A 22,857-nucleotide genomic window follows, 5' to 3' on the forward strand; every position below is an offset into this window, starting at 1 on the left:
CAGCCCCTGGACTGTATGGTTTTGGTTGGAGACACAGGTTCTAAAGATCCTTACCTTCCCAGAGGGACAAATTTCACAGTTCAAACTATCCCTTGGGAACATCCCACCATCCAGTTTAACTATTTTGTAGGCAAGCACCCAAAGCAAACTAATCTCAGGTAACGGAGCCAAAAGTTTCAAGAAACTGCTCCCTAATCTTGGTTTGAGACATGTTTGCATGGCTCTACTGTTCTGTGTGTATCCTGGGAGGAGACAGGTGTGGAAAGGGGAGGAGACAGGGGTGAGTGGAGCAGGGCTGGAGTACACCTGCAGGTAGCTGCAGATGACTCTTAATTTCACACACCAAAGCTGTCAGTAGAGTTTTTGGTTTGTTTTCCCTGCATTTTGCTGCCTCTCTCCCCTAGCCCCTAGCCACCTTGAGGAAGTCCATGCAGATTTCATGAGTTCCCTAACTCCCGGTGTGGGAGATGTGATGCTGAAGGCAGAGCAGGGAGCTTTCAATTATTGATGAGAGCGACCTCTCTTTAAACAAGGAATGCATAATTCATGGCAGCGCCGGTATTTGTGGTGAGCAGCAATGGCTCAGTCTCTGCCTTGCTGAAATGCACAGGAAGCCACTGTCCCCTCTCCCCCTGTTCCCTTGGGCCCATCAGAGCCTTCAGCCAAAACTACAATAGTGCTAAAAATTGAGACAGGCCGAGATGCTGCAGCGCTTCCCCTCACCAGGCAGCTGCCTGCCTGTTTGAGATGTGCACGATAAAGTGGGAGGATGGATTCAAGGAACCACAGAAGTGGGTGGAATGGGTTATTGCTCTGGGATAAGCATGGGTAATTACTGTGCAAACACAGTCAAAACAGGGCATTTCTTAGTTGTGAGAGTCCTCTGGCCCCCAGACAGGTCTTCAGGAATGGCATTGTTGTAGGACAGAAAGGGTAGGCTAGATTTAAAGGACAGTGCCTGAGGGTTCACATCCAGCTGTATTTCTTATGGGGATGGGAAAAAGAAGGGAACAGGGAGATTTGGTTTTCTGCTCAGAAAGTAGCAATTTCTCCCCTAATCTCTGCTGGAACTGGGTGACTGAAAAGCAAAGGGGGGGAAAAAAAAAAGCAGTTTTTTCTAGGAAGGGAGATGTTAATCATACAATCATGGACTGTTTTGGATTGGAAGGGACTTTAAAGTTCATCTAGTTCCAACCCCTCTGCTGTGGGCAGGGACATCTTCCACTAGACCAAATTCCTCAAAGTCCCATCCAGCCTGGCCTTGAACACTTCCAGGGATGGGCTATCCACAACAATGGTGCTGGGCAACCTGGGCCAGCAGCTCTCCACCCTCAAAGTGAAGAATGTCTCTCTAATATTTAACCTAAGCCTACCCTCTTGCAGTTTGAACCCATTCCCACATTTCCTTTCACTACATGCCATTGTAAAGAGTCTCCAGCTCTCTTGTAGCTCTTTTGAGGTATTTGAAGGTGCTCTGAGGTCTCCCCAGAGCCTTCTCTTCTCCAAGCTGAACAGCCTCGATTCTTTCAGCTCATCTTCATAGGAGAGGGGATGAACAGGGAAGAGAAAGGCTCTGATCCCACAGCTGGGATCTTGACCTCCCAGGAGCACAGACAATAGTAGGAGACTGCACTTACACCCAAGGTGGAAGAGTGCTCTTCTGCTGGGAGTTTTTATCGTCCCAGTGCCGCAGACCTGAAGGGCTGCAGGCAAGTGACACCTACAATCTGAACGAGGTGAGAGCTCCCCTACTGCTCATGGGGAGAGAGGGCAAAGGAAAATTAAACGAGTCCCCTGGAGAGACAAAACCCAAGGAACTAGAAATAATAAAACAATACAGGGAAGGATGGCCAGGTCCTTCCCCACAGCAGGAAGAGCAGAACTACCAGCAGCTGTGTAGTTTCAAGGCTCAGCCCCATCAATACTCTGTCCCTGGTGCGCAGGCTCCTGTGGGGACAACTTCCCCGGGAAGTGAGTCACTCCCAGTGAAACAGCTGCCCTTCCCAAGCCCCTGTGCCTTTTCCTCAGATGCAAAGAAAGGCTTTATCCTCTCCTGCCAGCTCTGATGCCTTCACCATATGGGAGCACAGTTACTTCAGCCCACAAACCAGGCTTGTCCCTTGGGAATATACCATGTGCAACCCCCATCCCTCCACTGCCCACATGAAGCCACGTTGAGCATTCCTTAAAGCTTGGTCCATAAACTGCTTGACACAGGACCTTTCCAAAGAGCATCCTTGTCCTAGACATGTGGCTTGTGTGTGTGAGAAAAGACTGGAGAAGGGTGATGCTTTATACAGGGATTTCTTCCAAGCAAAAAAAACCAAACAAAAAACCAAGAGAAAACAAAAAAGACGCTTTGACGGGGCTAATTAAATCCGCTGGCTAGGTCCCACGGGATCCAGTACTTTAGAGACAGCACGTGGCTCAGCCTGCTATCCCCAGGTAGATCAAGGGTATCCAGGCACTATCTGGGCTATCAGCAGGAATGGAGATAACCCAGTTTGAATACAGACTAGACCTTGAACTTGGCTGCAAAGCCCGTCCTTGCAGGGAGCCTTCCGGAGCCTGAAAAAGGAGGTCTAAGCCAGGCTATTTTTAATCAGCCCAGACCCAAATGTCCTTCACGATTGATCCATACAACTTGTCACCGCATTCCTGCCCCCTGAGCAAGGGTGGGGCATGGGACACAGCCCTCTGTCCCATCACAGTTTCCCTGCACTGCAGAGCCATAATCCAGGGGTGCCAGAAATACCCAGAGAAAGATTAGCAGCTCAGGCCTGAAGAGAAGCAGGGGGTACCAGATGTCTCCTGAGAAAGCTAGCTCTCTCCTGAAAGACCTCTAAGCTTGGAGTTATCCTCTCTTGAAAGGAAACTCAGGGGCTTATTCAGATGTCAGCTTGTCTTCCCTGCTGCAGAGCTCTGGCAGAAATGAGGTCCTTTTTAGATGCTGATGACTATTACAGAATAATAATTCCAAACGTATCAGCATGAATCAGCCCAATATCTGCATTAGCCAACAACAACAAAAAAAAGCAGCATTTTTTTTTTTCCTAAGGAGGCAAAATTTTGCTTCTAAGGAAGCAAAAACAATAGTGGATTGTTCCAAAGTTTCTCTATATCTCATTCAGAGCTTTCCCTACTGAGTTAACAGCTGATGCCTGTTCAGCAGGAGTGGGAGCTGTCATTTTACAGCTTTTTTACAAGGAGACAGGAAAAACCCATAGTATTTCCTTCCAGAACATTTTCAAAGATGGAGAGGAATTACTTCTTCAGAGAAAAAGGCATTAAGCATTATTTGATGGATAATTACATTTCACAGGTGCTTGTTATGGGGGGAAGAAAAAAAATCACATTTATCACGAGCTCCTTGTAAAGATATGGGGCCCAAAGGCCAATGCTGTTCCTCTGGTAGCAGCCAGGATACAGAGACAGGCTTTGATCTCAGCTATGTGTCAATATGACATCAAATGCAGACCTCCAGAGGAACATGCTATCACTAATGCACACTCTTGATTGATTTAGACAGCTTGTTTTCTTCCTGCTTTCAAAGGAGATGTTGAAATGCTCTTCCCTGCTGGATTTCCCCATTACTCCTAGGGAAGGCAAAAGAAAGCAAAGGAGAAACTGCTGCGGCTGAAATCACAGTGCAAATGAGTGGGGCAGCAGTTATGCCATTTAAAACACCAGTGTAGCTAAATATGTCTACTGTCTTCCCAAAATCTGTGGAAATACTGGCATTTTAATGGTTACATTGTGTGCTTGCCCCCTGAAGAATCAGAGCCCTGATCTGTTATTGGATGGAAAGAATGATGGGTAGGGAATGAGTGCAGTGTAAACGCAAGAATTCCCCTGAGTTTTTATTTTGGAATACTGGCTGAGTTATGTGATCAATAAAAGCATCGTACAAACAGAAACTTTGTGTGGAATGCTCTTGTGGGTGGCTATTCCATGCAGATTAAGATGGAGAGGACACAGGACAGCACTGATGCCACATCATGCAGGTGTTAGTTGTGTGAGATTAGAGAGGAGCAACACCACTTTGGTGTCTTTGATGGACATTTCTGCTGTTGCAGCTCTCTGAGCTGTGTGAAATACGCTCGCTTTATAACTGGCTGAGATGGTCCTAAATGCTAATTCTGATTTCTTCCTCCAAATAAATCATTAGCACTCATTATATTTGCCACTTGCTGTGCAGCATCCAAGTGTCACGCGGACACTTTTAGAAACAAACGTAGAATGGATAAATTGGCACCTAGAGAATTGTCTTATTGCAACTGATATACGTTATGGTCCACTGCTTGATTTGTACCTTAAATGCCACAGCTCATCTGTATAGCTTGGGCTTGATTAAAAGAAACACTAGAATGAAAATTAGAGTCAGCAGACTGTTTATTTTTTCTGCCTTCTGCACGTGAAATAAAAAGGGAAGAAGAGAGCAAAAGAGAAAAAGGGCAGGAAGCTGATGGTCAGTGTTCTGCTAGGACTGTCCTGCTAACAGGGAAGCTGTTGACTCTGGACTACAGGCAGGCCACATTCAAATTATGTGCCAAGGTGTTTGATATCAAGAGACCCATATGCAATTCCCACCTTCTGGGAATGCCAGGGGAGCAATATCTAACTTGAGCACTGGCAGCAGCTGCTAGTATATATCCCTGCATCATGATCAGAGTAAGTTTTATTTTGTAGAAAAAGTAAGCAGTAGATGCATTTGGGTGAACAGATGGAGCTGAGGAGTAGCAAAAGTCAAATGCCCCTTCTAACAACAATCCAAGCCTACCAGAAAAAAAATATGTGGGTTTTGGTTTCTGTTTTTCAGTGCCTTGCATAGTTAAAATGGAAGAGTCTGTTGGGAAGGCAGGGAAGGCTGTGAGAGAATTGAGGGCAAATGAGCTCACAGCATGAGAAACAAACTGCTCTCTCTCTCTTAGAGTGCATGGGCCTTGCCATAGGGCTTGCTTGTAAAGGGACTGCTCTCTGCCATGCTCCTTAATTGCACATGAAAGCAGCCTGGTCTAAAAGTAACTTTGCATGGAGTGTTTATAAACCTTCCCCTGGGAGGGAGGTCAGTCTGTGCTCTACTGTACTCCTGGGCTTATCTGTGAAATTGTGTTCTTCAGGCTGCTCTAGGCTTGGATGCAAAAGGGGGTTGATACCCCCAGGGCTGGCAAGATTGCCTGCTCGATCTGTTTCCTGAGACTGGAATATCGTCTTTGCAGAAATACAGCCACAATAACCCTGGGAGATGTGTCTCCCCAGCTCTTACACCTTGCACTCAGGGTGTGCTGTCCTTCCTACCTTCCACATTCATGGGCTGCCAGTTGGCCTTGGACAAAATAACTGATGAATAGATACTTCTGGCTGGAGAGGAAAGATGAACTAGGCTTTTTTTGAACTCTTCTCTGCAGTCTGAGAGACCTTGGAGCTTCAAAGGCAGACCAAGGTAGCCTGGAAGATCAGGGCAGACAAAGAGTGGTTTATTGTTAAAACCAGAAATGGCCTGCTGCTGTAAATCTGAGAGATGGATATGAATCTCTCCTGATTCTGTGGATGAATCTGGCTCCCTCCTTGTGCTTGTGGAAGTAAAGTTCTCTCTGGTTATGAGGACATTTGTGGAGGTCAACAAGCAAGGTTAGGTATTTCTAGCTTCACACATTCACATGTGAACTACCTCCATCCATTACCAGCTCTGCAAAAAATACCCTTGAAGGGTATATCCAAATATCAAATATCCAAAAACTGCTTGTGAAAGAAGAAGGAAGAAACTGGATTTTTGCTTCTGCTGCTAAAACTAATTTCTAGGCCATTTGTGTTTGTTCTGGTGTTCAGTTTAGGACCCATGTTTGGGTTAGGAAAGAAATACTTGGTATCAGATTTTATCAGACTGGTAAGTACAATGCAGAATGGAGTATACAAGAGGAGAAATCTTGCTTACTGAGTATTTTGCACCAGTGTTTAACAGTTCCAGGACTTGGTTTGACTTCAAGAGAGTTACAGTCCAAGTGTGGCTTGGCTTGGCATGGCTTGATGGACTATGAATAAAACTTGCTGAGATGGCAGCTTACCTACCACTGAACAGGAGCTGGTGTCGACAAAAGAACCCCAAGCATCCTCTGCAACACCTCCAGAAGAGCCTGCTAGGTGGGAAGAAGTGTACAGAGTTTGTCTAGTGGGCTGACATGACTAGGAGCACAAGTGGGGAGACTGGTCATGATACAGGAACAGTCTTGGATTTATTCTCAAGAGGGTGACAAGAGAGGCTCTCTGAGGTGGTAAGAGCAATTTTAAATTATCCTTTCCCAAAGAATCCTTTGGGGTAAACTATATTCACCCCTAAAAGTCAGCACAGAGGTCAGCAGTGATGATTTTAGCAAAATGCTTATCAGTGCCCTGTGACTTCCTTTGTAATGGAACTGCTGATGCGTATCGAGTAATAAGAGATTTATTCTGTTTTCTTTAATGGTCCAAGAGCCCTATTCTAACACAGAAGTTAGAAATCTCACTTTGGCTGTAAAAAAACCCTCCTGTTATAATTGGATGACGTGCTGCTGAGCACTGTAGGTTTGAGGAAAATAGGAAACAGTATGAGAGTTGCTAACCAGAATGGGAAACACACCAGGATTACTGGAGGAGTTATGGAGAAGCCTGTGGGCTGCTACAGTTCAAGGGGTGCTGGTATCCCATGCTGGAGTGCAGACATGTGAGTTAAGGCAGAGCAGGGGACTGGACTGGAGAGAACACCTGAAATAACTAATTGTTCACAAAACAGAAAATGTAAGAGGTTGGTGGGAGTAGGATGGAGGAGGTAGTTCCAAGGGCAAAAAGAAAACAAAAACAGACTGGGGGAACAATGTTGACCAGGCTGAGATCTGCCACTTAATAACACTTGACAAAATGCAAATAATTTCTCCTTCCTAAAGATCTGCCAGGGGATGCCTCAGCTATCTGGGGTCAGTGGTTAACACTCCTACCTCCTTTCCTATTGCTCCATGGAGATGAGGAGCTGGCACGCATGTCTGAGGGAGGAAAAAAACTTGCTGTGGACTGTGGAGCAGCAGGATTTGCCAGCCTGCCTCTGACTGCCCAGCCTAGCCCTGAGATACAGCTCAGCTGGGCTCGTGTTTGACTTCAGCAGACACCGCTTGTGGGCTTTGTAGAGGTGCACTGGGATAAATCAGGATTTGGTTTCTGTTTGCTTGCTAATTTCAGCGCCTGCTGTGAGATTTGGATGTTTCTGAGGATTCTGTATTAGCTTTAATGATTAAAAAATTATTTCAATGCTTAGTGAAGAAGATGCATGATCTATCATCGAAGCCGCTTAGCAACAAGACTCATTAAGACACGTATTAGCACAGAAAGATATCCTTGCCCCAGCGCCCTCTTGGAATGACTATCCACTCATCTAAACAAGATAAAGGTCTTTTCTGGCCTCCTCTGAGGCCAGAGGATAAAGCAGTCAACTGTGAAACAAGATTTCTTGGTTCTTTTTCTGGCTTCAACTATGCGTCAGTGTGTGGATCTGGGCAAATCATTTCACCTGCTTCAGTGCCTCAGTTCCCCCACAGGTAAGATAAGCACAACAATGTATAAGCACTCTGGGGAAATGACTTTCAAGTGCCTAAGCTCATTAGAGAAAAAACAACCAGTGCAGTGAATAAAACTGTCTCAGCTCCTTGCTGGTAGTTTGTACTAACCACACGGTTCACTTTGTCCTCCTGAAGCCCCACATACAGTTAGCTAATTGCAGGGGAGAAAAAAAAAGATCTTCTCCTAGCTCTTTACCACCTGGTGGTGGTAGCCAAGCACAGATGTTAAAACTTGTCATTTGGCTCAAAAGAATTAATTTTAGGCAAAGCATTTCTGGTTATCCTTCAAGGAGGAAAGAGTCTGCCAGCTCTGGGACAGGATCTAATTTTGCTCAAAGGAACACTGTTAAATACCACGTCTAAGAGGAGAACAGTAAGACTTTGTGTTTTATTCCCAGTCATTCACTGAATCTCTCAGGCAGTAACATTCTTAGGAGGAAAAACAGAAGTGGGGTTGAAGAAGCAGGTGTAAGAGCAGACATTTCAGTCCACAGTGAAAAAGCTGAGACACTCCTGATTCTTTGGCTTGATTCCTCCTACATGCAGGACATTGAACTTCATACCTGGATGCACAAACCTTGGTCACACTTTAGTGAGACACAAGGGTAAGAGAAACATAAATGAAAGGAAGATAAGGGAAGAAAAATAGGTGTAGGTGAGAAACTAAGGTGTGACTGAAAGTGATTCGTGAGGAAAGGGAACAGAAGAAATGAGGTTAATGGGAATGTGAAAGTCGGAGGAGCGAGGAGGAGGAATGAAAAAGGGTGAGGGAGCAGGAGACCAAGTGGGACAGCAAACAGGAGGCACAGTCAAATCATCTGAGTGCTCTCTGAAGAGATTGCCTATTTTGTTTCTGCCCTTTTTTTGTGTGTGATCTTGCCTTAAAATTGCAGGAATGTGGCGGCACAGCACTGGCGCTCTGATTTATTAATTCCATCCCGTCCCACAAGCCCATAAAACAAAAGCATCTGTGTTTGCTCAAGAGAAAACCATGAAGGGCCTCATTCACGTCAGAGGTGGAGAGAGAAGCTGGCAGATACAGGAAAGTCATCGTCTCCTCCTTCCTTTTCACCTTTGTGTGGATCTGGGCTGGGGGAAGGGCCTTGGGAGAGAAGGATCCAGGGGATGAGGTATCAGCAGGGAGAAAGTTAAGATCACCCTGGCACTTGTACTGGAGAAAGTGGAGGGGAGGTACAATGAACCCAATGGCTGGACCAGTGAGGAAGGGAATGCTTCCCAGCATAGCAGAGAGGACAAGATCCCTTGCTGCCACCCAGGCTCATGCAGCACTGGTGTCTGAAGTGGTATGTTGTGCAGTATTACCCCAATGAATGTCAGTCCCATTGCTGGGTCACTGTCAGGGCTTTCATGAGACCTAGCACTGTTGCCTAATCCATAGCTATGGACATAACCATAAAAATAAATAAATCTGCCAGTCATAGCAGAAATACCCCTTTACAGCTGTTTTTAACTTTCAGAATGAGGGAGGGTCAGGGCAAGATGAATGTTAACCTACTTTAACAACTGGGGTATGAAGGGGGAGAGGAGCCAGCAACCTCTACTCCTGCCAGGCAAGGATCAACTGTGCTGTTTCTATCAAGAGGCACTGGGAGATTTTTCTTGGGAGCAGAGGACCTTGCTAAAACCCTGCCCTTAAGGACAGTGCCTTTAGAAGCCAGGCTGCCCTGCAATGCCCCAGGGGAGAGTCACCTCAGGGGACACAGGGTCTGCAAGTTACTGCTGCCTGTCTGGCCCTTGGCTTTTCCTCCGAGTTCTCCCACACAAGGATTGCTGAGGAGCAATCCTGCTTTGCTTAGCAAATCACAGTTCCCATGTGCCCTGTACTCCCACACACAGACCCACCGTGAACTTACAGAACGAGACAACACTGCTGCTCTAAAATCTTTCATCCAGAGCTGAGATTGCCCGACTGCTAACCTTGTTCAGCTCCAAGTAATCCCAGCACTTTGCTTGGCTAGAGGTTGGCTGTACTGGGAATAAGTGCCCTTGCTCTCACTGACAAGGGGTAACATCCAAAGAAAACCATTTCCTTTTGCAATGCAGCATTATTCATAGACCAGCACCACATAGAGTTGCCAGGTCGCTGGCAGTCTGCTAAAATCCACAACATGGGCAGGGGAAGTGGCAGTTTAAGCACCACTGGACCAGCTCAAATCTCAGCAGAAGTTAACCTGAACCCACTCCAGCTGACAAAACCCAAACCTACAAGAGCTAAGTGTCAGCACACAGGCTGGAAAACTCTTTTTTTTTGCTTTTGCCTGAAAATTAAAATATGCCCCAGTGATCTTCACTTGAATGTTTGTGTCCTTTTGTCCTTTGTCTTACATTGATCAGCACTGTGGGTTTTGGAAAGTATAAAAAAATCCTGTGCTAGAGGATGTGAGAGGTTCAGCCCTGAAGATTTAGACCTATTTTGAGTGGACTGCCCTGTCCAGTGATGAACAACCTACTATCCATCACAATTTCTCCTCTTCCTGAATCCCATACTCAGCACCAGCAGCACAGAGTTCCTTATGTGCCAATGCACAGCACAAGAAAATACTTACTTTTATCATCAAATTGCTACCTTTCATGTTTTCCAGAATGCAGTCCAGTTCCTCTACTGAGAAAAGACCTGTAGAGGAGTATTCATTCTCCCTCTTCCGTGTTGTTGATTGCTTCGTTTTTCACCCCAGTGTCCCTCCTCATGTGTCTTCCTGAGCTGACTAACCCCAGTGTAAGGAATGTCATTTATGTGCACCAGGCATTAGTGGGATTACCTGATCAGAGTAGGGATGAACAGCAAACAAAATCTCAAGGTGCCTGTGCTGGAGCTGTGGATCCCAGTTCTGTGTCTCAGGGTTAGGAAGCTGCGTGTCATGAGGAAACTTAGATCATGTTTTATAAATCTCAGGACTTTGCAGAGAGCAATGTTTTCATCTCAGGCAGAAAGATGTCAGACAGACCCCCACACTGTGTGGTGGAGGAAGCCAACAAGGCAGTTGATTGAACACTTGAGCTGGTGGAGTCACCATCTCTGGATGTGTTTAAAAAAAGAGATTGGATTTGGCACTTGGTGCCATAGTCTAGTTGAGGTGTTAGGGCTGGGTTGGACTCGATGTTCTTGAAGGTCTCTTCCAACCCATCGATTCTGTGGTTCTGTGAACATTGGCTAAGTAGGTAAGTCTGAGTTTTAAGGAAAGGCCTTCAGGAGCACTAATGTCACATGACAGCAAGCTAAAGAGACTTCAAGCTTTTAATTATGAGCCTAAAACATCATGAAAAATTAAAGGACCAAGTTTTTATAAGTGTGTTGACCACGGGTTGAGGTGCGTTTTGGAGACATACCCCAGCCTGGAGAAGTCAGTGGGGTCTGACCAGAGTCCCTTTTGAAGAACTGGCCTTAGGCAGTTGTGTGTGCACTGAGACAAGGGTGCTGACAGCCACAGTCCCATCCATGCCCTGTATCTATTAGCCTTTTCTGGTACTGGTAGGTTTTAAATCGCAGTCCTGTTAGGCTGAGCTGCTTCCCAGCAAGTGCTTCCCAGAGACGCAGGGGCCTCTCGCCTGTGAGACAGATGATCTGGAGCTGTCTCAGCTCTGACGCGATGAGCTGCCGTGTCTCCCTTGTAAAGAGGGGGTAGTCATCCTGACAAACAGCTCTGTATGTGGGCAGGGAGTGCTCTTAATCACACATGCGGGGTACTTGGAGATCTCGGGATGGGAAGCGGTGCAGTAAAGCGTAATGCTTAATATTATTAGGCAGAAAGGCCAGGAGCAAAAAGGGCAGAGTGATTTTAGACTCCTCCAGGGCCCTGGAGGTGTGTGGGACCCAGATTCCAGTCTGGCTTATTACGTCCTTTTTAGGCTTCTTCTTTTATTAGGAACAATTAGATACAAGGAGGAAGGGGACAGATATCATCTTTCCTGTGTACATCCTGCAGAATAATTGCAGAGCTTTCTCAGAGCAATTCTGCATGCTCAGTAAAGGGCATCTTTGAAGCCTATCAAATATCTCATCCCTTGTAGGCATACATATGAAAGCTTGCAGCACACGTCCTTATTGCTCCCAAGCACTGTGAACAGGAAAGACCATCTAAAGTGCTAAGGAGAGGAAGAAGAGGCCTTGGAAGTAGTTCCAGGGGGTGGATGGAGTTGTGGGGTGGCTTCTTATGATCAGAACAGGGACATTGCCTCCTGAGGCATTGGAGAAAAGCAGGAGGTGACTGCCTGCAGCACCAGCATGCTGGGAGAGAGGGGCAGCTGAGGCTGGAGTTATGAAGGCACTGAGAAATACAGAGATGTGTAGAGCACTGTCACTGGCAGGTGATTACCGTGGTGAAGAGGTGAGGAAAGACATCCAGGGGTACAGCTGGAGTTCATCCAATCCAGGCTGCTGCCAGCAAGCTGCCTGCTAGGTACGACTTTGATCTCGGACACTAAGGACATCTCCTGGCCTGCTGCTGAAGCAGAGGAAAGTTCCCTGCCAAAAAGCACCTTTACCAGTGCTTCATAGGCAAGAAGAAAGAATGCTAGGTATACAGGAGACACAGCCTTGAACTGTCCAGTACAACCTCAGACACAGTGCAGGGAAGATGTCATTAGAGAACACAGGCACTAGGCACCAAAATATTCCCAAACCACGGGAAGAATATGAATTTAAGGGCTGTACATAGTGGAAGTGTTTTCTCTTTTGAGTACATTTAGCTGCTGTATAGCTCTCTACAGCTCCCTAGGCAACAGTCTTCCCAGATGACACTGTAACAAAGCCCAAAGGTGCTGGAGCTTCCTTTGTTAAAACCCTTGCCGTGGGAGCAAGTGTCCTCAGCCCAACTGCTTTGCTTTCTATCCCGTGGTTGTAATAGTGTCTTGCAAGCCAGGCTGAGGCCCTTTGTTGTAAAGGTGACTGCATCTTAGCTGTGCTCTGTGTCAGCTGGTTGAATTGCTTTGGGATTGCAAGGTTGCCTAGATGATTTCGCTATTATTATTATTACAATTATTATTATTATTATCATTATTATTACTACTATTATTGTTACTACACTGAAAATGCCAAAGAAGAGCTTTAACTTGGTCTCACCAGATTCCTGAAACACCCGACAGGACGTATTAGCTGCACATCTACCTCTGTACATTAACTGCTCTGCAGAGCTTTAATTCAATGCAGACTGAAGTGCCCTGAAAGCAACACCAAAGTCACTCCTGGGAGGGACAGGGGGAGGAAGGGCAGGAATCACAGACACGGAGTCTCACACCGGGCCGGCACAGCGTGCGCTCAGCTACCACGGCTCACGCTCGGTCTGTATCCCTGGTGTGCCTGCCAACAGATAGATTCCAGGAAACCGTGGAGCAGGCACCAACCAAAGGTGATGGAGCCCCCACATCCTGCTCCAGGGCACGGAGAAAAGAGGATTGGCAGCGTGCACAGCTGCAAACATATGTGACACAGGCTGTCACACACAGCTCTGCCAGTGGCTTCCTCCTGCCCTGTAACCCTTTCTATTGCCTGAGACTGAGGTCCCGATAATCTGCTATTGAGGAATCACATTTTGCAATAATGATGGCCTCCCTTCTGTGATGTTCGTATCCTGCTGTCTCTGTGCACCTGTCTCCTAGCTTGTGGAAGTGCTATATGGCCCCTGTTCCTAGTCCTGCCTGAGGCTAGTAAGGTCAATGCCTTGCACTTCTGCTGGTTGTCCAAGGTACAAGGAGTGAACCTCGCCACCCGTTTTCCCTTTTTTGCACCTGATGAGATTTAAGCCCAAGCAGAAGTGGGTGATCAGACTCATGTGTGAAGCTGCTGTACCGTGCTACACTCTCTGCATATGTGCTTTGCACAAGGAAGCCTCCTCTGGGTCCAAAAATTGAGCTGAAAGCACCTGCAGGGGCTGCATCGCTCACTCTCCCCCACTCACTTGCTGAGCTCTGTGGACTTTAAGTTATCAGACAGGTATTTATAGCTTGTCATTATTGTTCTGCTATGGTGATGCTTGGTGCTTCCCTGCTGATTCCAATGCCCCTTCTCTCCAGTTGCACAGAAATTGCCCCTTGGCAAGTTTCCCTAAGGAGTTACTGAGGAGCTGGCTGCTTCTCTCCAAATCTGCAGCACCTTGAGGGATTTCTCTGTCATGCACTAGCTGCTGAGCTTCCCCCTCTTCTCCCCTGGCCCGAGGCTGGATGGGTGAGTGGCTGGAGCGGGAGGCCGAAAAAAAGTATTTTTCAACTCACCTAGCAAGATCCACCCCAAACTGCCCCAGAAAACCAGCAAGTGCATCCCTCGGTAGACACCCGTGTGCGAGGCAGGAGCAGAAACGGGCAGAATCCTTCCCCAGACCTCCAACTCTTGCCCTCTCCCAGTCCACCTCTCCAGAACCCCTCACTGGGACGCCCACTTGGGGTCGGTTCCCAGCTGCGAGGGTACCTGTGCCCGCACAAACCCCCTTGTCGCCCTTCTGTAGTTTGGCTTCTCCGGTGTTTGTCACCAAGAGGCGCAACAAAACCTCCCCGCGAGCAGCGGCGTGCCCGGGACCCGCGTTTGGGTACCCTCGCTCGGAGGTGCCGGTGCCGAGATTCCCGGCACCAGGAACGGGAGCATCTCCCCACAGCTGGAAAATTCCAGCCTGGGAGTGGGATGCGGCTCCCCTTGAAGGTGTCCGGACCAAGGTGTGGGGAGATGCAAGGACAGGGGCTCCCCGTCAAGCGCGGAAGCGGTTCGGGCGCCGAGCAGGGATGAAGTTCGGGGATACAGCTGTCGGTCGCGGGGCAGAGCACCCCTCCAGCGCCAAGCGACCGCAAGGTCACCGCTGTATCCCCGGCGCTGCTCCCACCCCCAAAGCCCCGGTGCCCGAGCGCGGGGTCTCCGGCTTACCTGGCGAGATGGGCCGGTCACGGCAGAGACGCCGGGGAGCCGGGAGCGGGGCGGCACCGCGCCGGGGGCTGCCGGGGGAGCATCGCCCGCCGCCGGGCGGAGGCGTGTCCTCCCTGCGCCCTGGGAACGGCACCGGCACCGGCTCCGGGACCGGCCCGTCGGCGCTGCCGGCGGATGGCGGCGCCCGCCTTCAGACGGCGCCGGCGATGCGGCTACGCGCGGCGCGGAGCCGATTTAAGGCCACCCCGTGCCGGGGGTGGGGGGAGCGCCGAGGGCCGCCCGCAGCGGCTCCTGCGCGCCGCGCATCCCGCGGGGCCACCTTAAGCGGGGAAGGGGCGAGCGCGGAGCCAGCGAGGGGGGAAGGAGCGGCGAGGAGGCGACCCGAGCCGGGAAAAGGGCGAAAGGCGAGCGGGGCCGGGCACGGCCGCAGCGCTGCCCCCGCCGCCCGCAGCGGGGCCGGGCACCCTCGAAGCGGGAGGAGGGTTCCCTGCCCCGGGCCGGCCGCTGCTCTTCCCGCCGAAGGCGAGGGGCGGGATCTTATTCTGCCCGAGCCGAGGATCTCTCTTTGCCGCTGACCGCTGCTGGGGTGATTTCCCGCTCCAGCTGCTTCAAGAAAGAGCCACCTGCCATGGCTACCGCCCGTGCGGGTTGGCGTGTTGTATGTAAGGCAACCTAGGAGTCACAGCCCGAAGCCAGCGGCCGCAGAGCTTCTGCGATTTGGTCCCCCCAGATGCTGCTTGATGCGCGCGTCGCCACTGCGTGCCTCAGTTTCCCTGAGGAGGGATGATGGTGATGTTGGTGCAACCACTTAGCACTGCAGCAGCCCTGGGCCATTCCTTGCTCTGGCCACACGAACAGCCACAGCCAACGCTTTGTCTGGCTGCCTCTGCTTCGGAGCAGGTTAAGTGGGAGCAGGAGACCAGCCCGCTTCAGTTTTCCCCTTCCTGCATCCCTTAGGAGCTGTCTCTCGGCCATAATAAAGTCCCCATGCTGCTTGAAGGAGGGTGTGAGAAGCAGCTCTTCTTTCAGCCTCCCAGCTGGGGCTGGATGCACAGAGGGCAGAAGTGAGGGCTGTCACACCTCAGCCCTGCTGTAGGAGACTTCTCCTTGCGTTGGGCTGCACAGCACACATCTATCCCTCCCTGATCCTTCTGACTGCCATATTCCAGGAGTTTCTCCTGAAGAGGTTTCAGCGAAACAGCTCTCAGCAAACCATGAGGCACAGAAGGTAGCACAGGCTCAGGGAGGGACTTGTTGATCACGTTTGGCTTCAGGTAACAAAGCTCCTGCCATGGGATGCAGTAAGCAGGGCAAAATATTTTGAGATCCTTGGCTGGCAAGTGCTCTTGGAGAACAAGAGAAGTGTGTCTTCTCAGGATAGCTGGCGAGTCTTGGCCACGTTTCTTTCTGGAGCAGGCATTTCTGAAAACACCTTGGAGAGGAAGACATCAAGTGACATTTTACAGCCCAAATGACATTTACAAAGTGGAACACAGAGGCGAACCCAACACAGGCAAAGCAGCAGGCCAGTGCCAGTGCCTTTACTCACTTGTTTCTCCCTTTGCCAAGGGGACATTCTGAGCAGTTGTGTTCAGTGCCCAGAAAGGACTATGGCCATGCTCACCACTACTGTGCTTATGGCTGTGTCCTTCTGCACCTCTCCCCCAGCTAGAGCAGGGCATGAAGTGCTGCTCTTCACCAAGTGTATTGAGGGCTGTTCTTACTCTGCTCTGGCATCCTAGACTCCCCTTAATGGTAGGAAGGCATCCATCCATCCATCCATCCATCCATCCATCCATCCATCCATCCACCCACCCTCTGTGTTGGAGGCATAAGGTCCCCAGGTTGCACGGTCAGCCCAGAAGGGTTCTGAGTGCTTGTGGATGAAAGCCAGCATGTGGGTGTCAGAAAATGGTGAGATATTTCCCCACAGATGGCTCAGCAGAAGCCTGAATGCCTCTTGCTCTACTGTCAGAAGCATTACCCTGCTCCAAGGATGAGGTAGCTGGGTTGTTCCAGCTCTGCAGCACCTTGATTTTAGGAAAATCTGCACCAAAGAAATTGATTGCCTACGCCTACAGGGCATTGAATCTTTCAGAATTCCCTGGGCTGAGGCAGAGACTTTATCCTCCTGTGGGTGGGGAAAGAACTCAGGGAGGAGTTAAGTGAGTGATTATTAACCGCAAGCATCTTGGGAGGTTAGTGAGCTGCAGGCAATCCCTGGGTGAACACCCTAACCCTGAGACCTCTCCAATGAGAGGTTGGTTAAGGACTTTGACTTCTGGGGTCCTCTCTGGAGTGGAAAAGCATGAGGAAGAGATCAGATGCAAGGCTGCTGGAAACTCTGGAAGCCCAAACCACTTAGGCCTTGCTTACACATGCTCCAGGCTCTCCTTTTTTATGTCTGCAGCCTTTGACATGGCTGTTTCACTGCTACATTCAGAGCCACAGTTTAGTCAGTCTGTCCTATGGTTGGACTGGGGGTGTTGAGAGTTGGCAGTGCAGGAAGATGGTTCCCCTCATGCCACAGTCAGAGCTGGCTGCTGGCAAAAGCTGCACGCTTCTGCAGTGAGACTCAATTCTGGGGCAAGTGGGTCTGTGCAGAAACATTTTTCTTGTATAGAACATTCACAGTAGATTTATTGGAGGGGAGTATCCAGTGTGCTACAGCCTTCTTTATCACTCCTGAAGGCAGTGGCTGGGGCAGTCTGTGTTCCTAGCCATATGGCAGTGGAGATGCTGCCCTGGTAATACCTTTCTCCTTCCACTGCCACCACAGCTCTGTCCAGCACAGACATTTGCAGCAATCCATACTGCAGTGCTCTGGGTAGCAGCTCTTCCCCGGCATGCTGTACTTTCCTAGGCCATCTGCCCCTATCTCTGCCCACACTTCCTCCACTGAAAGTACAGCAGAATGTGAAACTCCATGAAACCTCCATCTTGAGGTTGCCACTAAGCGAAGCTCCTTCCCATGTGATAAGTGCTTCGAGATCCTGGGAGAGATACTGTTGGAGAGGGTAGCTTACAGTTGCAATCTGTGTCCAATTTATTCCCGCAATTTGCTTTTCTTGCTTTTTCAATGCCATGCCCTAAGGGGCCTGATGCTGTGTCAGCCTTGAGGCAGGCCCACAGACCGCATGCCTGAATCTTGCAGCAGTAAGTCACAGGAGAGGAAACACTGTGGAAAATGTTCACTGACTCGCGCTGCAGAGGAGGAAGCTGTGCTGCAGCGCTGTGAGCCTCCCGAGGTCTTACTCCATCTGGGCTGAGTGGCTGCAGCTGCTCCCCACTCTCCTGACTCACCCCTCCTGTTGCAGCTGTTAGAAGCAATGCATGGTACAGCGTGTGTCTGAGGCACCTTATAGGATTGGGGGAGAAAGTTGTTCACGCTTCCCACCCTTCCTTTTGGCACGGGGTTTGGCTACAGGGCAGTAGGGACCTTGCTGGTGTCCTCTGCTGTGGGGATATGTGTGGTGCTGTGATGTTGTGACCGTCTGTCCGCAGCTGTGCTGAGAACTTGCCTCTTCAGTGCCCTCAAGGCAGGGGAGAAGCAAAGAGAGCCATTGCCGGTTCCCAGCTGGCATGGTGTATTTCACAAACAAAAGGTGAGGAAGAGCTGGCAGCAGCCCTGGAGAAAGGCACACAGGGGATGCGGATTTGGGAGGGAAACCTACTGAAAAGGTCAGTCAAGAGTCATGCCCACACCTGACATGGCCTGTGAAGCATTGCTAGGTGATGGCATCACACATCACCTCTGTAAACACAAATCTCAAAACACTGCACACAAATCCTAAAGTGAGTAAAACCTTCCCTGTAAATTGGGAAGGTGGCACCCTTTCTGCTGAGAGGGAGGATAAGCCCTGGAGAAGACAAGTTATTCCCTCAAAGTTACCCCTGAAATCCATATCTGAGGGACGCAATGAGACACCAGAGGTCTTGCCTGCCAAGCCCCTCCCTGGTCAGGCTACATACAGCCTGATGGCATTTTCAGAGAGCTTGCTGAGCTGTCTTCTGCCTAATTCACACCTCTGCCCCAGGACAGACCCCCTTCCCAGCTCCTTTCCTTCCCATCCTTCTGGATGGGGTTAAAGAATAATGGCAGGGGGTGAGGAGGGGTGTCAGGTGCATCTCTTCCAAGGTCCAAAGCTGCAGCAGCTTCTATCTCTCTCTCCTCATTGTAAATCTGCCTGAGAATATGTGTGGCAGAACAAGCAGTCCTTGATCTAAAATCTGCCATCCTTTGAAGAACCTGTGCTTCAGCGAAGCAGCCAGCAGTTGCTGCCTGAAGAAGGCTGAAAAGCCACTCTGCAAAGCTCTGCAGTTTCATTTCTCTCCCCCTTGAAGCACCAGAGCTGTACACTAATCAAGCTATTTCTGCTACAAGCTTGGGAGGAAAGAAAGAGAGATTGTTAGTGTTAATGCTATTTTTAAATACTTTGCAGACTCTTGAATAGGATGATGATGGGGGCCGGGTAAGGACCCAGACAGAGACAGATTGATGTGTGGTAAACACATCTGCTGTTCTGCAACTGGGAGGCAGCTCTCTCGGCAGCACCACTCCAAAGGTGCAGCAAGGAGCCGCTGTGAGGGCTCTGCTCGCAGCCCTGACAGGGTTTTGGCTTGGTGCTTCCAGTGCTCTCTCCTCCTTCCTTGGCCACCTGCTGTGGCAGTGTTACTGCAGAGGGGCTTACAGCTTGCAACCCCAGGAATCAGCTTCCAGTCCCACAGCATGTGTAAGGGTTGCTGTATGCAGGCCAGAGCCTTCACACTCCTTCTGTGTGTGGGGAGAAATTGCCTGCTTCTGCCTGTACCTCGAACCCTAGGGGTGGGGTCTGTCCATGAAAGGCTGGAGAGAGTCTGAGTGACTGCCTTTCCTCAGATCCTCCTGCCCACCCGCTAAAGAAACACAGAGCTAAAGAAAGTCTCAGGCTTTGGTCTTATCTCTGCAGGAGAGAATGCTCCTAAGTGACAGGGAGAGAACAGGATGGGAGCAGGGAGGTGAGAAGGAGTGTTGTACTAATGGAGAAGTTTAAAGAAACCCTCAACCATTGAGCTGTTTGGACAGGGGCTCCGTGTGTACCCCAAAGATGGCACTTCAGCATTCTTCCCCTCTGGAAAAGTCTTGCAAAGGGAAAATATGATTTACCTTTTGATTGATTTATGACCCATTCTTTAGTATCAAGCAGAGAGCTTTATCCTGAGGGTTGATCTCTATAGAATGGCTTAGAAAAGGAAGATGATCTCTGTTAAACTGTCAACTTTAAGAATTATTTCTATGCCATCCTGTCAGTCTCGTCTCCATTAAACTCCATAAGGCTTTTCCTTAAAGGTAAGTAACTGCTTTTGTAAGAAACTAAATCTTAAGTGAGGTATCTGTTGAAAGCATGGATGGATCCTCCATCCCATTACAGTGAATCGATGCATGTGTAGTTTTGAAAGCACTGTCATAGAGACCCCGACCTCGACAAGGAGGTGTTGCCACTCAACACACCCTGACCACAGCAAATCTCCCTGCACTGCCATTCCTAACAGCCAGTATTAATCTTGCATCCAGAAGGAAGAGAACGGCCCTGCTTTCCATAACCGCTCTACTGACGGAGATGTCAAATCCTTTTTCCAAAAGCCGATCGTGACACGTCCTTTGTCTGTTCCTTCTGGGAGGCTGAGGGAGGCTGGGGGTGGAGAACAGAGGGCAGTTGTCACCCAGCTCCTCGGCTATATGAGAAAGTGGCTTCTGTTTCCGAGCTTCTCTCTGCTCACATCTTTCATCGACATCGAATTGAACAAGACTTTCTTTTGTACGAGGGGAATAATGAATGGTCCGCGCAAGGGTCAAATAGCACCGCCTGCCCAGGCTGGGACCTGCCTCACACAGTATGGGCTTGTCCTGGGGACACACAATCGCTGTCAGTTGCATGTGCCCCCGAGGCTGGCCTTCCCTCCTGGCACTGGACACAGGGAGGCAGGGTCCATGCATCCATCCAGCCATGGAAGGAGGCAAATGTCAGGGCGGTACTGCCCTCTGCAACATACAGTGCTACATCCATGCAACATCTAGTGGCTGGGGAGGGATTTTCTGTACTTGTTGTCCCCCACTTGCTGGGTTAGTGCTTGAATGCAAGTCTGAGCATGCCAGCAGTTCCATGTAGTCACAGCTGTGAAGTCCAATATGAAAGACCTACATGTGGAGGTCAGATAGCACACTCTTAATGTGCTGATGTTCCAATCTGAGTAACAGCTCTAGTTGCGATTTCTGGTCTTTAAATGAGAGGCAGCCACAAATCCCTATGGATTTTCCACATGCCTCCTCCAACACAAGCGTGCAAAGTCATCTCATAAATGTGACAGAAGCTTTTGATCATCATCTGCTAGAACAGAATCTGCCTCCTGCTGTAGATTATGGATCACAGAAAGATGCATGCTGGTCTTTGCTGGTGAACACTTAGATGTTTGTTCATCCGGCCTTCTAGTGTGTATGGGGCTCTCTGACTACATCAGCTACTGGTGCCAGCCTTCTGAGGCTGGGTAGCCAAGTCTGAGCAGAACCTTCCCTCTTAGGAGGGCTGAATCTGTTGATGAGAAAGCAGAATTTTTCAAGGCAGAGAAGTACATGGTGTCCAGTTTTCTTTGCACTGTCTTTTCCTCTAAGCCTGCAAACTCTCCCTCAACAAGAACAGCCTCCGCTACTCCAGTGTAATCCTGCTTAGGTTTCTGCTTGGGAGATAGCTTGGACATTACAGATTCAGTGCATTTAACATTCTTTGCTTTCTGGAAATCTCTTGAGCACTGTTCAGGCCAAGGTGATTACAGCTGTGCTGAGTGGAACAGCAAAAAAAGCCCAAGCCTGAGCCGAATGCCAAGACAGGCTGTTGCTGTGTCAATCAGCAATGAAGAAGTCTGTATCCATGGGCAAAACCAGGACATGAACAGGACAAGAGGCTGCAAATGTGTCTGCAGAAGAACTAGGGACTCTTGGTGATTGCTGTATTGTGTTACACCAGCAAATGGAAAAACCACTGTGCTGGGTTCTTTGTTAAAGGCATCTCAACCTCTAAGCTGTCAGTTCTGAGTGCTTGTAATGCTTGGCCCGTTAATCATTTTTGCAACATGAAACTCTGTTTCAGTCCTGAGATAGAGTATTGCAAAGTGTGCTAGACCAGTGTGGCATGGCAGTGACATAAGCGGGTTCAGAAAGCTTTCAGACCTCTGGACAATGGGTTAGACTCCTGCTGACGGGCTGTCGTTAAGAACAAGAGGCAGTACCACCCAACCTGAAACAGGTGGAAAGACTCTGAGCAAAGAAATGGGACAAGCTCATGAGCACCGATATGGAAGTCCCTTCCTCTCCATCCTCCTCCATCTGTTGACCTCATCTCAGCACCACAGAGGACATTCTGCGTGGGAGATTCAAACGTTAATTCAGACTTTGGGCTTGCTCGGCTCTCAGCACCTCGCCCACACAAATCCTGCCAATAGTCATTATTGTGATGTCTTCAGAGCTACTTCCAGTGAGAAATATTGGGAGAAAAATGATGGGTGGATGTAATATAATGTGCTGACACCACATGCACCTTGTACCCCACTCTTTAGTTCAGTCTCATTTGTGATGGAAGGCCTTCTTGCTATTTCTTTGCTTTCCATCTCAGAGGCAGTAAAGGATCAGGTCAGGGATATGAAATGAACACAAATGTGCACATGCTCCATGTATGTGTGCATGCATGTCTGTTTGTACCTGTGCTGCACAAGGAATAAAGTCAATGATGTCTCCTTGGGTAAGTCACGGGTCACCTGTCTTTGAAGGTCTAATTTTGTCAGACAAGACTGGTTTTGTCAACAGGGCATCTGCATGAAACATTGTCCTAAGAAGAGCTAATAGTCTCAATGAGAAAAAGACTACATATGTACTTTTGTATCCTCTAAGACTTGAATATTCTGGGAAGTTAAGTCGTGTGGCAATAGAATAGCAGTTATTGCTCTAGCTATGTTATTTTAACTCCCTCATGTGCATAATCTGTTCTGGAATAAGAGTAATTACTCCAAAGTAAGAAAATGCTTTTATTCTAGAACAGCAGCTCCCTGAGGGTGAATTATACTGAGAGCAGAGTGTGAACTAGTTTTTCCTGCCTTACCAGACTTTAGGATGCAAAAATTGTTTTCTGATCGGTACCAGAATAAAAATCAGATTATTTTGAGGTTTTTATCAGTGAAGATAAATCAGCAAGATCAGGAAGAGCTCCTTAGAAGCCTACTGATCAGTATCTGCTGTGGGTGGACGATCCACAGTTTGAAGTCCCTTGACTCTCTGATTCATGGATGGACATTTACTTGGAAATCCTGCTTAGAGAGAAATGTCCTGAAAACATTTCACTGTAATAAGCGTGTGTTGTGTGTTCTGACTCTTAT

At 48.9% G+C, this 22,857-nt stretch overlaps 1 protein-coding gene and 1 long non-coding RNA gene across 3 annotated transcripts in view; both read right to left on the reverse strand.

Moving 5' to 3' along the window:
* The window catches only part of LOC111939130 (galactosylgalactosylxylosylprotein 3-beta-glucuronosyltransferase 1-like), a 28,258-nt gene extending 13,561 nt beyond the window's left edge, over positions 1-14,697 (reverse strand). Inside the window, exon 1 of one of the 2 annotated variants that reach the window (XM_023941215.2) lies at positions 14,455-14,697. The gene's annotated coding sequence lies outside the window, so the exon portion shown is untranslated. The remainder of the gene's footprint in view (positions 1-14,454) is intronic. The other variant, XM_023941224.2, reaches the window with a different exon arrangement.
* Positions 14,698-15,854: 1,157 nt separating this feature from the next.
* On the reverse strand, positions 15,855-16,474 carry LOC147654334 (uncharacterized). The gene is made up of 2 exons (XR_015284971.1): positions 16,439-16,474; positions 15,855-15,886 (listed from the first exon to the last, which is right to left on the reverse strand). It is a non-coding gene; the product is annotated as an uncharacterized LOC147654334 (long non-coding RNA).
* Positions 16,475-22,857: the final 6,383 nt, after the last annotated feature.

Source organism: Cyanistes caeruleus, chromosome 3, assembly GCF_971803275.1.
Source record: "Cyanistes caeruleus chromosome 3, bCyaCae1.hap1.1, whole genome shotgun sequence".
Lineage (NCBI taxonomy): Eukaryota > Metazoa > Chordata > Aves > Passeriformes > Paridae > Cyanistes > Cyanistes caeruleus.